General features: G+C 45.3%; 1 protein-coding gene across 1 annotated transcript in view; it reads left to right on the plus strand.

The window, feature by feature from the left end:
• LACTB (lactamase beta) overlaps positions 1-17,763 on the plus strand; it is a 228,475-nt gene that overhangs the window by 31,794 nt on the left and 178,918 nt on the right. The gene's annotated exons all lie outside the window — the stretch shown is intronic.

Consider the following 17,763-nt stretch of genomic DNA (forward strand, 5'->3'; position numbering starts at 1 on the left):
GGCTTAGTCCAAAGCAGAGTGCCTAGAGATCTGGTCAGTGTCAGATTTTCAAGCTAGCTATTGACTGCGTAAATGAGTTGTATTCAGATTTGGTCGGTGTCTATTTTAAGAATATGCTTACAGCCTGGGGTGGCTTAATCAATACCCTCCTCCCCAGCCCATGGACCAAAGTTTCACAGCACTTCTCAAAAGATTTAGGGTGTGTTTGTTACCTTCACCATAAATAAAGGATCATGTTTTCCCTCATGGTGTGGCTTCTCCTTTTGTTATGTACCCAAGCCTTGCCTCACTAAATCTTCATGTTAACATGAAGGCCCTCGTGCAGTGGTATAAAGTATTTTGAAGGCTTAATTTTATTCATACTGATATAATGAATATAACCAGGAAGATTTTGGATGCATAGGCATAAGCATGTATCTAATAAAACAAATTCATTTGCATAACTGTAGTAAGACATGCACATAGTTGCACAGCAGGAACATTACACGTTCCAAAATGCTGCAACCCGGACTTGCAACACTGCGTAATACAAATCAAGGCCGGTGACAGTAGCACTATATTTTTTCTTAAAGTATAGTTAAAACTCAGAAGCCTCCACAATGTTTAGTGGGCCATCTATCTCAGGGCAGATTCAGCAGGAGGCAACAGTACTCCATCCACTCTCCCCATTTTGTAAGGACCTGAAAAACTGAATTTTAGACTTCATAGAGTCGTCATTTCCATTTGTCTCTTGTTCCAAAGAAGGTGGATTTTGACCACTGCCAGATCCAGGTGTAGCAGGGCAAGTTTAGATCTGTTTGCATCATGATCTAAGATCTGCTTTAGACATACTTTAGTATCTTAGTCCATACTTTTTCTCAGTAGCTCCCCACCCTTGTCAGCTACTCTTCGAATTGATTCTGTTACTGTCAACAGGGCTGATTCAGATCTATGATTTGACCTGAAGCGATTTTGGGACGTATCCAGAATGTTATTAGTTTCAAAAGAAACTCGGTTAGGAGTATGTTGACATGTTTTTACACCAGTTACCCAGGTAAGGAAGCAGGGAAATAATGCGATAATTTTCAGGTTTGGTAGGGTCGGTGGAAGCTTTCTTCAGCAGGGGTAACACCTTTGCCTGCTTCCATGCATGTGGAACAGCGGCCGAAGATAGAGAGAAAGATTGGCTAACTCGAGAGATATGGGAAGGATGGTCTTAGAGACTTTCAGACCAAATTGGGTTTGAGGGGGGGGTCATCCGGGTAGCCTGAATTGACTGTGAGGCACAGAGTCAAGAAGGAGTGCAGTTCAAGGAGAACAAATTCAGTGAGTTCTGGCCCAGGTTGTAAATTGATTGTCCGGGCAAAACAATCTTCGGTATCAGTAGGAGTTTTTTTTATTATTATTATTTGTATTGCATTTTTGGTTAACATAACACAAATTTTATGCTAACATAGTCAAGTCATGAGTACAGTACGAGATACGTTGACTCAGTTGCATATACACTGGGAAATCGAAGACAGTACCATATAAAGTTTTAATGCAGGCGTACATCCTGCTGACATGCTCTTTTGTACAATCTTAATAAAGCGATGATTCAACACATCTCTCAATCAATTATGTCTCTCCCAATACATGGATTGGCATGCCTGATGCTTAACTCGGCGCCGCCCACCCATTCCGGTTCCCCTTTCTCTTCGCCAATCAAATATTGTTGGAATAGGCTCCAAAAGCTTTTGGGTCGGTTCTGAGGGGGTAATAATTTGCTGTATACATCTGTCTGAGTGTTCCAGTATATCATATCTTTTGTCCAATCCTCTATTGTTGAGGAAGGGCCTTTAGCCTACCGGATAGCTACCCGCCTTTTGGCTAGCAGCAGATCAATTGCCACCAGTCGCCGTACACTCTTAACAATTCTTTTGTCCTACCCCAACAATGCTAGGCACAGATCTGGACTGAGTTAGAGGCCGGTGATGTCATTAAGGGTATGGAATACTTTATTCCAGAACTCTAAAATTATGGGACAGTACCAGGCTATGTGAAGAAACCCAGCCTCCGGCTCTGCACAATGATAACAGGATTCAGAGTCTTTTAATCCATATCTATATAGTCTGTCTGACGTGTGGTATGCCCTATTTATATATTTAAAGTGGATGAGGTAGTGCCTGCCATTCGAAGAAACTTGCCTAGTCATCCTACAGCAGTAGCTCCAACCGTCATCATCTATTAAGCGACCTAGATCTTTTTGCCAGTCTAGATGCGACTTCAGTGGCAACAACAGTCTGTAGTCTTGTATGAGGCTGTAGACACTAGAAACCAATTTAGAAAGGGTGGGAGATCGAAGAATATGAGAAAGTGCTGAAACCTTTGTCGGTTCTTGAAGATCTTCGCTCCGTAAGTCTTGTAAAGCGTGCCTAACTCAATAAACTGATATTGGTCTAGTGTCGAATGTGCATGCCCCTCCGCATGGATATCCTCCCAGCTGCGTAACACCCCGTCTTGGAACAAGTCCCCTACAGTCGTAAGGCCAATCTTCTATAAGGCTGAGGAGACTTCCCTTTCTCTACCCGTTGGTAGCCAGGTTCACCACTCCAACCGGGTCAACGGCGAGTACAGTAGGGCGCCCGTTTGCCTAACTAGTAGATTCCGCCAGGCATAAAAAGTAGCATTGAAGGAGTCCAAAGTGCTGTGCTTTCTTAACTGAGTTTTAAATATTACCTGTGGGAGAGTGTACGAGACTGCTGCTACTTTCTCTATATATAAATGTGGAAGAGACTGCGGGCCATGTATCCATGCATAGGCATGTGCGCATTGGGCTGTCCTGTTGTACAATTCTAGATCGGGGCATTAAAACCCCCAGTGGAGTATGGTAGCGTGAGTGTCTCCAACTTAACCCTGGGTTGTTTCCCAGCCCAAGCTAACTTAATTAAAAGCGACCTTATAGTGCCAAACATATGTGTCAGGAGAAGCATGTGTATATTTTGATACAGAAATAGGAACCTTGGAAGGACTATCATTTTTATTAATGAAATTCTACCCATCAATGAGAGCGGGAGCCTAATCCATCTAGCTATGTTGTCCTCCAGTTTACTGAAAGCCTTACCATAATTATCTGTGAGTACAATAGCAGGGTCTGTATGACCTTGAATTCCTAAATATCGGACCGACTCCGTGGTCCATTGTAGGGGTAATTCCATGGTCACCAGGCTTGTAACTGCGTTAGTGAAAAAAATGAGGATTTGGTCCAATTATTCTTAAGGCCAGACAACTGTCCAAAGCGGACCACCTCCTCTAGAACAGGGGTGAGGTGTCTCTCAGGGTCCTGGACATATAGGAGCATGTCATCTGCGTATGCCAATACTATCAATTGATAGCCTGGAAATCGCACTCCCCTATGTCCATGATACTCCCTCAAGGCTCACAAGAGGAGTTCTGCTATTAAGGCATACAGCAGTGGGGACAATGGGCAACCCCGACGGGTGCCTTGAGAAATGGAGATTGTCGATGTGACTTTATTCCCCAATCTAATTCTAGCCACCGGGATAAAAATATCACCCACACATATGCTACGCAATACTGCCTCCATAAATGACCATTCTACAGAATCAAACACTTTCTCAGCGTCTAAAAAATTGCTGCAGCTTTGATTTTCTGAGTTTATAGTTTGGATAGCGCCAAATACAGTTCTGAGGTTATAAATTAGATTGCGGCCAGGGATTAAACCTGCCTGTTCCGCCCCAACCACTAACGGGACCAATGGTGCTAATCGGTTGGCAAGAATTTTAGCAAATATTTTTCTATCTACAGTCAAGAAGGACAGGGGTCGATAGGAAGGGCACTCATTTGGGGATTACCCCGGCTTCAGCAGAGTGACAATCATGGCCTCTCACATGGACGGGGGCATTATTTTGTTTGCCACCATCTCCTCAAATAAAGTAACTAAGTGAGGAACAAGAAGATCTTATTAGGGTTTGTAGAAAACAACTGTTAAGCCATCAACACCAGGTGCAGACTCCGCCCTCATCTTTTTTGAATGTTACTCTGATTTCTCTAGGGCCCAGTGGAGCCATGCGGTGCTCTCTGTGCGAGTCTGTTAGCCATGCCATCTGAATGTGAGCTAGGTAATCCTCCGTTGCTTTGTCATCTTGTATTATCCGAGATCTATATAGATCCGCATAATACTCTGCAAATCTTCCAGCGATCTTAACCACATTGTGCACTAGATTGCCATCCCGTCTTTAAGTTCTATGGCGGTATTAGCCTCCCACTTGGTGCGTTGTAAGCATGCGAGCATGGCACCTGAACATTCGCCCTCTCCATATGTTTGCGCAGTCGCATATTTACCCAAATGTTTACTTCGCTGTCTGCTGCATCATGGTACTCCTCCTCCTCTGCACGAAACACTAGGTCCAGCTTGCAAGTATGGGGGGAACCGCCATGTGAAAGGAGGGACGCGATTAGCACAGAATTCTAAAAGAACCGGGGAATGGTCGGAGTACGTCCTTGAGAGCGTCTCACAAGCTGTGACTTGAGGAAGGAGACATCTAGATATCAACCAGTAGTCGATCCTGGTATGTGTGTCATGAGGGGTGGGATAATGAGTAAAACCAGAGGTAGTAACAGCACGCTGTCGCCATACATCCAACAATCCCAACTGGTCCATTATATCTGTGATAGCACCTGCAGCTGGACGTCTGGCTGAACCTTTAGATTGGCCACAAGAAGGTTCTAATATGCAATTAAAGTCCCCACACCAGATTTTTGGGAGAGCAGTTACTTTAAGTAAATGAGATGCCAGTGTATAGTAAAACTGTGGGTCATCATAGTTGGGGGCATAAATGTTCACTAAACACGCATTAAACCCTTCTTGAGAAATGGAGATTGTCGATGTGACTTTATTCCCCAATCTAATTCTAGCCACCGGGTCCTTGTATAGTACCTGTACTAATTGGATAAAAATCTCACCCACACATATGCTACGCAATACTGCCTCCATAAATGACCATTCTACAGAATCAAACACTTTCTCAGCGTCTAAAAAATTGCTGCAGCTTTGATTTTCTGAGTTTATAGTTTGGATAGCGCCAAATACAGTTCTGAGGTTATAAGTTAGATTGCGGCCAGGGATTAAACCTGCCTGTTCCGCCCCAACCACTAACGGGACCAATGTTGCTAATCGGTTGGCAAGAATTTTAGCAAATATTTTTCTATCTACAGTCAAGAAGGACAGGGGTCGATAGGAAGGGCACTCATTTGGGGATTACCCCGGCTTCAGCAGAGTGACAATCATGGGCTCTCACATGGACGGGGGCATTATTTTGTTTGCCACCATCTCCTCAAATAAAGTAACTAAGTGAGGAACAAGAAGATCATAAATGTTCACTAAACACGCATTAAACCCTTCTTTATAACATTCAGTGACAGTAAACCTTCCGTTTGGGTCAATCTCCATCTCCAGTAATTTAATACCGGATTTAGGGTTCACCCATGTGAGAACACCTCTAGCATGGGAGGTGAATCCTGCAAAACTAGATTGCCCTTATATATATCCCGGGGATAACATGGAATTGTTAGGGGCCAAGTGGGTTTCCTGAATCATTGCCACATCAATCTGATGCCTTTTCAAGCATTCCACTACTTTACGAAGTTTTCTATGATCGTTCAGGCCTCGAACATTCCACGTCAATAACCTAACCGTGCTAGTTATTTTTTGTGCAGCTCCGGCTATGATCCTACTATGTGCAGTCTCATGACACTTATCCTGTGCTTATCACGTATTCCCAGTGTGATGTAATGAACATGTACTGTGCAGAATCCAATAATATTCCCCTAAAAAAAATACGCTTGCGCTATGCCCCCCCAACTAAGCATAGTCAACCATGCACCCACCCCCCCTTGCACAACCAACACGCCCAGAGGGCAACGCAAACAACAAGCATCAAAACACAGTGTGAGTAACACGTGGGGGCAGATGTTGCTGTCATTACGCCTTTCTCAGTACTAGCAAAGCCCATATCTGAACATGGAAAGGGGGCTTCCCTTCTCAGAAACAATTACAGTACTTTATGTATCTACGTCGTACTGGGTCTACCCCCTTTCTGCGCAAACCATGGCACACAGTATAGTACTGTGACGCTGTCCATTGCCGGGAGGGTAGGGAAATGACCATCCTAATTTGTTCCCCATATATCTATGCTTCACTGATATTTGTTAGTATCTCCAAAGGAACTAGATCAAGGGGCCATAATAATACACATCCCAGCAGCCTAGCTATTAAGAGAAATGAGATATAATAAGGTAAAGAGACATCTTGCATTTTTTTCACAATCCCCGGTTACCTTAGCGTATAAAGACTATACAATCCCACCATACATTTTCACTGTGGCTCAAACCGTAAAGCAGTTATGGGGCTATATCCCCTGTGTCCCTGAAAGTATAATGGGTGACATTGTTCACAGTTCTTCCGATTCTGGGGCATCATCGCCCTGCATAAGTGGGGACCTTGGGGAGCCTTTCCGACTGTTGTTGCTTTCTCTTTTTTTTCAAGAATTGTAGCGCTTGCTTGGGTTCAACGAAAATCCTCCGTGTCTGAAACCCTTTTCTCAACTGTGTTCTGGCGCTGTGAGTGTTTGTCCAGTCATTCGGACATTCTGTGCATCCGAAATGTAAGGGCATCAATTTTCCCATCAATCTTGGTTAGACTGCGTTGTATTTGCGGCAGGATTTGATTCAAGTCTGGATCTGTGGTTGTGTCCCCCATCTCTGATTCCGAGGTGTTTTTATCTGCGTCCAATTGCCTAGGGGTCCTGCGCGGTTCAAAGTGGAGCTTGGACTGAGACTTGTCAGTTCTCCCCATTGTAGAGTTAATACTGGGCCTCAGCTCCCACAAGCACTATTAAATACACCAGCCGGGCAGAAAAAGCACTCCTTACCCCAATAGCGAAGCCACCAGGGGTTATCGCACCACTCCATGGCTCCAATACCGCGACCTCTGGAAAAGTGAGAGCGCGTCACGGGCAAGCCAGCAAGTCACACACCACTTGCCTCCAATTCGCTGTTTCCGATCTGGTTTCGGGCAACTGTCACTGCCCGGGACGTTCTTGCACCCCGATAAGAGGTAGGAGGTCCGATTCAATAGCTAGGGAGGCAGGATCGTGGAGGATTAGTTAATGAGCTTTTGGAGCTACACTAGTATGCAGCCAGGCAAGCTCCACCCCCCCCCATCAGTAGGAACCGTAAATGGAAAATGGGAGTAAATAATGTTGTTCTTTTCAATGAAAAAATCGGCTATGTTATTTTGTTTTTCCACAAACTTTATTACTTTTTATTATAGGAATCTACTTTCATTACAGAAAAATGCCATTATGATTGTAAATTGATACTTGTATAGCGCACTACTCACCCGCAAGGGTCTCAAGGCGCTTGTACGAATACCGCTGTGGAACCCATCCTGGCTTTCCCTGTGAGGCGTCCACTCCTGGGCACCCCCAAGGTGGAGGCCAGGCATCCTTAGCGTTGTGGGGGCCATTGTGGAGATTAAGCAAGCTATTGCCCAGAGTTGCAGAGTGGGACTCCATGATTGGAATAGGCACAGAGGCGAGAATTATCAGGTCCGTGGAATTTTTGAGCCCAAGACCCGCCGAGGCGGGGAATTGAACCCTGGTCCCAGGCAAGACCTCTGCATCAGGGTCTGCCGCTCTAATCATTGAGCCACACTTCTCCACCTCCCATTCACACATAATGACATATATCGTGGAATACATTCAATTTTTAATCTATATTTGAAGTACAGTCTAATGCATTATAAGATGTGTTAAGCATATACATATTATGACCGTTACGGGGGAGGGGAGGTGCTTATGCGGGCGTTGTGCTCTCTGTGTATAAAGCCTGTGGACGTCAGTTATTACGGAGTGTGTACTCTTGTATAGTCACCGGCGTATAAGCATTCTATATTAGTACATATCCTCTACCTGTTATCCTGCCGCTTCCTCGGAGTCTGGGGTCTGTAACTTGAATCTCTCCAGTAACCAGTCCCATTCCATTGAACTTGGATTTTTGCTGTGCCCCCTACTTGTCTCCCGCCTAAGAGCTACACTTTCGGTGAGGGCTCACAAATTTAGATCCTCCCTCCAATCTATTAAAACCGGGGCTCTCAGCGGCTTCCATTGTCTTGTAAGACGCTTTGCCTATAATAGTGCTAGGTTAGTAAATCAATCCTTGTCAGTGAGGGCTCTGCCAAGGTCGGTCTCTCACTTTTCTCTCAGTGCTGTAAGTGGTGTCCTAAGCTGGTTTTGGATACCATTATATAACCACACTAAGGGATGGGCACGACCCATTGTGTGCAATGCCCTCAGTTATTTGTGTGTCACTGGTTTCTGATCATCGTCTGCCCAGTGCCACCTCACATACCATAGGAGACTGGTGTGTGTCAAGAAGAGAGTATCTGGGAGATTATGCATATGTATGAAGTCTTCTTGTCATAAGGGTGCCTTCTGCAAACAAGGCACCCACTATTGGGACCCCCTCTCGCTCCCAGGGAGCCAGTCTCCTGCTTGTTAATGTACCTGAGTAGGTGGGGTGGCTCGCAAGGGTATAATGGCCGGACATGGCACAGGGATTGATGTGTATTTGAGCGCCATTTTCCAGTATGACATTGCTACACGCAATAATAGTGTGTACCTCACTCCATTATATAACCTGGCTTTCACCACCAATTCAATTCTTGCATCTTGGTGGAGCAGCGTACTCATCCCATCTTCAAGTCTGGCTCACGGACCAACCCAGCTAATTACAGACTGATCACAGATAAACTTCATGCCGCCAACCTAGTAAAAGACCTTGAAGGATGGGCATCATCTGAAAACATCATCCCGCGCACTCACACAGTTTGGGTTCAAGGTCGGCGCGAGCACAAGGACTAATCTGCTTGCCCTCAGTCTCCTCGTTGAAAAAGCAAACTACAAAGCCTCCAATCTGTATACCTGCTTTTTTGACCTAAAAGCAGCATTCGATTCAGTCCAGATGTACCTTCTTTTGGGTAATGATGGCCAGATGGTGAGTACCACAGAAACTACTAGAGGCCATTGTTAACTTGTACTCAGACACCTGGGTATGATTCAAAATAGGCAAGGGTGATAAAACAACCAGTAAGATGCTCACACACCTTAGCTTGAAGCGGACTTGGTTGCATGGTTATCAGAAGCATCAACACATTACGGGCTGCATTACCCGGTGGATTGTTCTACCTTTAACCATGGCTGGTCGCATTTCCCTCATAAAAATGGTTATCCTTCCCAAGTTTTTATATTTATTCCTCAACATCCCTTATGACCCCGGCCGCCACTTCTTCCACACTCTCTGATCCGAACTGATCAGACTGGTATGGGGCGGTAAGCAACCACGCATTCAATGGGACACACTTGTACGGCCTTATGCACAGGGAGGCTTTGACGTCCCGAATTTCGAATTATACTATATAAATGCGCAGGCACACTTCGTACACTATTGGTTTCAAGCACCTCGTTACACCTCGCATGTCGCCACTAAACATTGGCTTGCAGACCCAATTCCGTTAGATGGCGTCTTACTTTTCAGTGTTGAACCTTGGGAGCAAAGTCCCACTTCTGTGGACTGCACGATAAAAGCTTGGGCTCGCATCCTGGACCGTGTGTCCGACTCTTGTCTCTACTCCCCCCTTCTACCACTTACCTATCACCTAGATATGACACTACTGCAGGAAGGTATGTTCAGGAAGATGTCTCGCACACAAAATATTCACTGTTGGGGTGACCTCTATATCAGGGGCAAGTTTCGCTCACTCCAGCAAATGTGCCATGACCCCCACCATTTACCATGGGCACATTTCTATATGCTCGTCTGCGTCATGGCGTACAGGCCTGCCACTCCACATATCCTTTGGAGCCGAGTACCCTGACGCCATTGCACCTGATCTTGCGCGCAGAATCCGCTTCCCACTTGGTGTCCGCACTCTATCACACTTTGAATGTAGACCATGTTTACCCACCATGTGCATCTCGCGCTAAGTGGGTGGCAGAGCTAGGTCAAGACATAACAGATGAACAATGGACGTACTGCTGCAAGAAGACGGAGCAAGTCTCCTCCAATAGCAGGCTCCGAGTTATTCATTATAGGTTTCTTCACCGCAGCTACTACACCCTGGTCAGACTGCATAATTTTGGTCTCCGCGACTCTGGCAGATGTGACTGATCTAAGGCAGAACAAGCCGATTGTTTTACACTTGGCATGGGGATGTCCTGAGGTGCTTCAATATTGGCGTCAGATCCTCACGGCCCTCGATTCTATGACCTCCTCACCCATCTCCAGATCACCACTTACCACACTCCTAGGGTATACTGCACACATCCCTGTCACGTATCGGAGGTTCGTGTTCTTCTGTCTAGTGTTAGCAAAGCGCCGTGTAGCCTTTAGATGGGGCCGTGGCCAAGCGCCGAAATTTAAGGAGTGGCTAGGCGATATGATCCTTTGGCAAGATCACCTCTGCACATATACTGATTTGCTCCCCTATTCCTCACGCCCGAGACATTTGGGGCCCACTACAGACATACTTACTAACACACCCTACCATAACTACTTCTGTGCCGTGAGGCTTACGCGCCTTGTACGCTTAGGCAAGACACAATCCCCCTCAAACGAGTGTTACACTACCGGTGCCCTCTAACACTTTGGTCTTCTATGGGCATGGATGGCCCCCCCGCATTGCTTCCTTAACTATGTATGTGGTTATTGTAATGGTCATACAGATTACCCTGCCATAGATCTCCACATTATTATTCTGTGCTGGTAAGGTCTTATGTATCCTCTGACATCCCTTTGCTCCGGATGCTGCAGCCTTTATTTAATGTATATTTCTTGATGGTGTACAAGGTGTACCTGCGTTCTAATGTAATTACTGATGTGCTGATTTTGTGTCATTGACGGAATTCCAATAAAGTTAATATGATAAAAAAAAACAAAAAAATGGTCATCAGAAGCATCAAGTGATCCACCGAAACTTGCAAAGAGACCAGTGCGTATTCTACAATACGCAGACGACATCGTCTTATGCAGCCAGACCCCAATCGGCATCCAGTTCCTAATAACCAACCTACTCAAATTCACGGAATCTCTAGGCCTAAAGTTAAATTATAGTAATACAAAAGTCATTTGTTTCTCACCAAAAACCCGCCTGCACAACATCAGGTTCAAATGGAAAGCATCAGGGAACAACTAGACCTAGTCAGCTCCTACAAATACTTAGGGGTGTATATGGACTAAAGCACCTAGTACAAAGAAGGGCTTTAGCCAACAAGTTACACTTCGCTTTCAACTTACTCCAAAAAAAGATGGGTAGCTCGTATCAGTCATACCGGCTACAAGTCATTTCAGCGAAGTTTCTACCTTCACTCACCTATGGCTAGGAACTCCTAAAGGGAAAGGACGCAACCACCCTAAACCAACTACAGTCCGTCCGGTTCAAACACATCTTTCGACTACCACTCCACATGTCCCAAGCACAAGTGGATCTGAAATTCGGGTTATTTCATCTGTAAGGATGGGCGCCTACATCAAATTGTGTTGGAAGATGAGAGCCACACCACCCGAGTCACTGACTGATTTGTGCTGGTCTGAAATGGAGACCCAGCAGACTCATAAAATGACTGGCCAACAGTGCTCCACCAAGCGTTAACCACTCTCTACCTGTCTAAAGTCTAGGAGTAAAACATCAGCTCCACAGCGTTCAAGCAAATCGCCAACAAAGCGGCCAAGGTAAAATCCTGTACACTTTACAAAGCAGAGATGGCTGGAAAAAAGCATGGTTGGACCGTACTCCAAATATACAACAACTAGGGCCCCCAACCATACCTCACAAGCCACATCTCTCCGACCACCCAACATTTCCTTCTTTTAATTCGTATGGGAGCCTTCCCTTTGAAAAGATGAGGTCCCAGCCTGGAAACGAAGCAGGCCGGACCCCTTTTCCGATTATGTGGTCGATTTGAGGAAAGCTTAGTACACTTTCTGTGCATTTGCTCTGCAGTCAATCAACTTAGACAGAAATTAATATGCTCCGCTTTCCAGGCCCTCCAGATAATAACTTGCCATTCTGAAGTGACGATATTACTGAACAGCAACTTGATCCAACTCTCCTGCAGGGCCACCAAATTCTTATTACAAGATAACAAACTGTTATCAGTACAACAGGGGCTCTATGAGTCACGCACCACCTCTCGGCACATTACCATACATAACTTCAGACAAGACCCCGCCGCTTGTGGCGATGACATCACTGAACTAGAAACTTGAACAAACTATTCTGCAAGGCAGTCAATTTTTAGTAAAATCAAACAAGCCAAGCAGTCATCAGCAAACCAGGGGCGCCTTGATTAACAAAACACTGCCTTGCATGCTATCTCAAGCGCCTGTCACCCTGCAGTTCGTACGGAAACATTTGCACACACTAGGTATCTGTGGTCATCGTGCGATTTTATGGTCCAAAGGTTTTTAATTTGTTGTCATTTTTAATATGGTCCGATGTAATGGACAAGGTAATATTTTATCCACTATGCCCCATGCAAATTGAAAACATTTGCACTGTTTTTTGTTAATATGCAAATAATGTGTGTGTGTCTGTATATGTATGTGTGTATATATATATATATATATATATATATATATATGTGTGTGTGTGTGTGTATATAGACATATATACGTACATACATACATACAGGGACTCAGCAAACGTTATAGTTGGCCACACTCTAGTTGTGTCTCAGTGAAGTCTGTTACCGACAATTTATGGCCAGTATGGCAGGCATTGCAATTGTACGGCTAAGCAGTAGGTGTAAAAATAAGGCCCCCCCAACCCACTTTTGTCCAATGGGAGTTGGAGTTTTGCTAAGCTGTCTCTGCATCGTCCAAAATCAGCTAAGTAATTACATTGATCAATAGAAGCCTCAACTGAGCCTGTCATGGCAGGTTTCATTAGACTATTTACAATAGAAAAGACTTCTTTTGAAGGGTTTGTGCTGTTTAAGATCTTATTAGAGAGGAATTCCACACCTATTCTCCTTATTTCTTTGTGATATGCTTTAATAGAACTCATATATGTTGTTTTGGCCACTGCATCAAAGGACTTACTCCAGTCACGCACTATTTTTCTCTGCCACAGGTCCTTGCTGAACCAGGGGGCAGAGGGCTTGCTCCTGACCTGAGCTTGACAAGGTGGTAAATACTTGTCAAGGGCTGAGGTGAGCTAGGCCTTTATCTTGGCGTCAGCTCTATCTGCATTGGTATCTAACTCGGGGTGGGGGTAGATAAGTGACTACGAAGTTTCGCCATATCTAATTCGTGTCAAGTCCTTTTTTAGGTCTCGCCTGAGCCAGCGCTTTAGCGCTGCTCTTTAGAGAGCTTTTGTAAATGGGGGATTTGAAAGTGCAAACTAGTGCTTTCAGGCCGCCAACTACAGTGCATGTGCGCCGGGCGCGCGCACCATTTGGCAGCCTGCGTGATCATTTTGCGGCCGCTTTGATGTTCTCAGTGAGCCGCGCGGCCACTCAGAACATCAAAGCGGCCGCGAAAGTGCTCACCATTTGCCACCCCCTCCCTTATCCCACTTCCTGCTTGTTGACAGAGGCAACCAATGCAGTGTCCTAAGGCCTCCGATGCAGAGGAGTGACTTCTTTAAGTTAAATGTTTCCTCATTTTGGAGGCATCTCGTCCGTCGTCACATCGAAAAGGTCTCTACCGTTGTATCCTTTGCTTTTAAGCGGCCGTTTTCATTATGAATTCTACTTATCCCAGTCTTTCATATTGTATTCTACTCAGTCCAGTCTTTGTACGAAAATACTGGGCAACTTGATGTGTATCCACTCGATTTCAAGCTCGGCCCCTCCGTGACTTCTGTGCAGGTCTAATGTGACCCGTTATATCTTAGGTAAGCTTTATATATATTTTTTTGTATAAAGGTCCTTGTGGTACAGAAAGTGTATTCTGAGTTTAATTGTCATTTTTTGACTTTATTGAAACTAAGGAGCTACGTTGTCATCAGTCATAGCTGAATTTTCTAATTTAGAAATTAGGTAGAACAAGCTGGGCCATCCATGAAGTAGCGATATTTTTTTGCTCTGGGCGCCCTTAAGCCTAGAGTTGGGAATTCAGCTTGTGCTGACTTTCTTTTTTGCTTACTTAAGAGTGTCTTGCTGCGAAAGCAAGACATCCCTTTTGAGTAGTTTTGCTTTGTCCGACAGTTCATTTAGCTCACCCTGGCACCCATTGCACTTCCTAATATTGACCTATTACGAACTGCAACTGGGGTGAGGTGGGGTTTGAGGTTTGTTTGTTGGGCTTCATGCTCACTGCATGTTCTGCATGAAATATTGTAGTCCTAAAAATCTTTCGTTGTATGTCGTGCTTGCGCCTCGTTTTCAAATTGCGCATTTGGAACGTGTAGGAAAGAGGCGGTCCATTTAAAGCTGGGTATTCTCTGTTCCACCATGACTGAAGTGTGCATCCACAAGCAATAACCGTCTGCGTTCTGTGTTGCCGTCCTGCGGTGTCCTCTGTTTTTTCTGAATGGATCTAGGTAAGCTTCATATGTGATGTGCTAGTGGGCCTTCTATCTTGTCTGAAGCTTGTCCAGTGTCCGCTCGGACAGCTAGAAGTGCGCTGATCAGTTTTGTTGAGTGACTAATCGAGCAGATTGCCAGACGTTCTGGTTAGCCTTCGATTAGTTTTGCTAAACACCTAAGTCTCTTGTCTCCATTGCTGTGGTTAACTGTGTGCTGTTCTCGCTCAGTGTAGAGGAATTGCTGGCAGATGCATTTCTTGATGTATGTGCATCGACATAAATGATGGGTTGGTGGAGGGCGTAGCTGCGACCCCTGGCTCAGAAGGGACTGGGCAGTGCAAAGAACAGAAATCAAATACGACTGAAGAAATCATGCACACGTTCTGTAGCTGTAATCTAGCAGCTAACTACCATGGCAGCATCCCTGGTGTGCCATAGGTGGCAGTAGAAGATCCAGGGACTATCACCACGTGGCGCTCTGCTCAGTCAACATGCTACCTTCGCCTTCTGTGAGCAGAGTCACTACTTTAATGTCCAGTTTTAAGGGTCACCTCGTCTTCGGGCTCGAAACCATTTTAATTAAAGTACAATTCGGCTGCAATTCTGAAATACTTCCTGCCTGTTTAATAGTTAATGCACTGGACTGTTCGTATTACCCTGTCACTCTTGTGTATATGCCCTCTGCCACTATATGCACAGGTAATACCACTGCTCTCAAGTGTGAACAATAGTTGGTTACTTTTAAAGGCTTCCCACAATTATAAGAGTCTAAAATTATGACCAGTTTTGTTGGTTGTAATCTATCTTTTCTCTTCAGAATTGTTTTTCCAATCGGTGTTATCTGATACTGAAGAGTTGTTGGCTTTTGCTTGTGAAGATATAGTGCTTTTTGGAGCAATCGCACAAGCACTGTTGGGGATATAAAATAAACTGCAAGGTTTTTGGCTGGCTCAGTAGAACAGTGTGCTTATTCCCTAGCATAACCGACTGTTTAGGTTCTAAATAGGAGGTGCTGGCGAGAGCTGCCCCTGTAGGTTCACTGGCAGTGACAATAGGAAGCAACTTCGACTCCCTGTAAACTTGGACTAACAAGCATTGGCATTGCCAATAGGTCTTGCTTTTGGGACCTTGTAAGTATTTAGTTATGCAACTGCTGCATGGCTAAACACTTATAAGGTTCCAAAAGCGAGACCTATTGGCTATGCCAATGCTTGTTGTAATGGCGTTACTAGGGAAAGTATTCCTGTTGTTTGAGATTGCTAAGGACACAGGGATTAGACAGTGATCTGACCAGGTCATAGGCTCGGGGAGTTCGATCTCTAAATTAGGAAGATTAGTAAAAACTGAATCTAGAAGATGCCCAGCTGTGTGTGTGTGTGGGACCTCTGACCAGTTGAACCAGCTGAAGCTCGGGTAAATCATCCACAATTTGTGAGCCCTAAAATGCTAACATTTGCAGATTTGAAAACAAAGGGGTTAACCTGGTTATGAAGGGCTGTGCTGAAGGATTTAACTGGGCCAGCAGGTCTATAAATCAAAAGGCCAGATAAAGAGTAGTTTTTAGGTCTCGCCTGGCGTTAGCAGCGCACATGTGCTGGGCCTCTTGGAATCAAAACGGATTCAGAAGGGGACTTGAAGCCCCGCCCCTTCTTTCCATTGGCTTGCGTCATAGCTTATGCTAAACGCAGCCTTTCTATTGTGAAGGAGGCTTTTTAATCCCTCCTCGTTGTCGCTCTGTCCGCTTTTAGCCCCGCCCACCGGGATTGGATGCTTTACTTGCGGCGGGATACTGTGTCCTTTAATTACTGAGTGAGCACTTCCTTTTTGTTATTCCTGCTGAGAAGCATGATCGCACTCCGTTGTCCATGGATTTTTGCACCCGCATTCCGCTGTCCGTAAATTTTCGCACCTCCCCCAGCCCGCACTCCGCTGTCCGTGCCTTTCCGCACCCCCCCCTCTCCCCTCCACCGCCATTGCAAATGCTTGTTGGACCTTGTAACCTACTCTCTGAATTCAAGGCGGTAGGGCTTGGGGTGGTGATGGACGGTTGTCGTAATACACAGTATATTAAATAAGTGTTTATGTGCGGTTCAGGTTATGCGCTTATTCCCCAGGATGATCTCATCTGTACCCCCCGCCCCCTCCAGCCCAGGCAACAACAATAATTTTGTGACCGCGGCTCCTATGGGCACTGTCTGCCGTGACGAGCGAACGGACCGATTCTGCCCGAGCCCGGTCCAAAGATGCTTGTTCGGCTGGTCAGTCCCCGCTGGTGGACTTTGTGCCACTACGCTTGTTTTTGTCCCTGCTCCTCGTACTCGCCCATCCTCAAGTCATTGTCTTGCAGCTGATTGGATGTCCCAGAGACAGTCTCTGCCAATGCCAGCCTCTGTTACCGAGAAGGCGGGATAATCTGCCCTACAGCCCCCTTACCAACAACATTTTTTTTTTTTTTGCGGAGTTTTACATAGCGCGAACTTGACCAGAATCCAATTGGGTATCGGAGCGCTTTACATAGCACCAGTTACGTTACATGAGGACACACATTCATTTTTTTTTAATTAGGCACGGGGAGATTAAGGGCCATATGTAGGTAAATTACATTTACCGATTCTTAAATACCGAATTTTACCGATTCGGTATTTATTAATCGGTAAATGTAATGTAGGTAAAAAAATACCGATTCGGTAAGTGTCGGTATTTTAGAATCGGTATTTACCGATTCGGTAATGGTAACCTGTATCTCATTGATTCCTATGGGCCAGGAGGCCCATAGGAATCAATGGGAAGCCAGTTACCATTACCGAATCGGTAAATACCGAATCGGTAATGGGGGGAGCTCAATCAAGGGTGGCAGGGTGTCACATTGACACCCTGTTGCACCCCTGATTCCTGCATGTGTGCACATGTGGCACACATACATGCCCTGAGGGCATGTGTGTCTGCCACATTGCACACATCTAAGGGACAAATAATGCCTTCACTGAGACATTCGCCATTTACCACCAACTTTCAGTTGGTGGTAAATAACGAATCCCCACACCCACCACACACTCCCCCTACATCTCATTTCTGTATTCGGTATTTACCGAATCGGTAAAATTACCGATTCGGTAATTTTACCGATTCGGTAAATTACCGAATACAGAAATGCTTCCCCTACATATCAAAAGCCTAAATACCGGTCGGTAACG

This window comes from Triturus cristatus, chromosome 3_1, assembly GCF_964204655.1.
Source record: "Triturus cristatus chromosome 3_1, aTriCri1.1, whole genome shotgun sequence".
NCBI classification, from domain to species: Eukaryota; Metazoa; Chordata; class Amphibia; order Caudata; family Salamandridae; genus Triturus; species Triturus cristatus.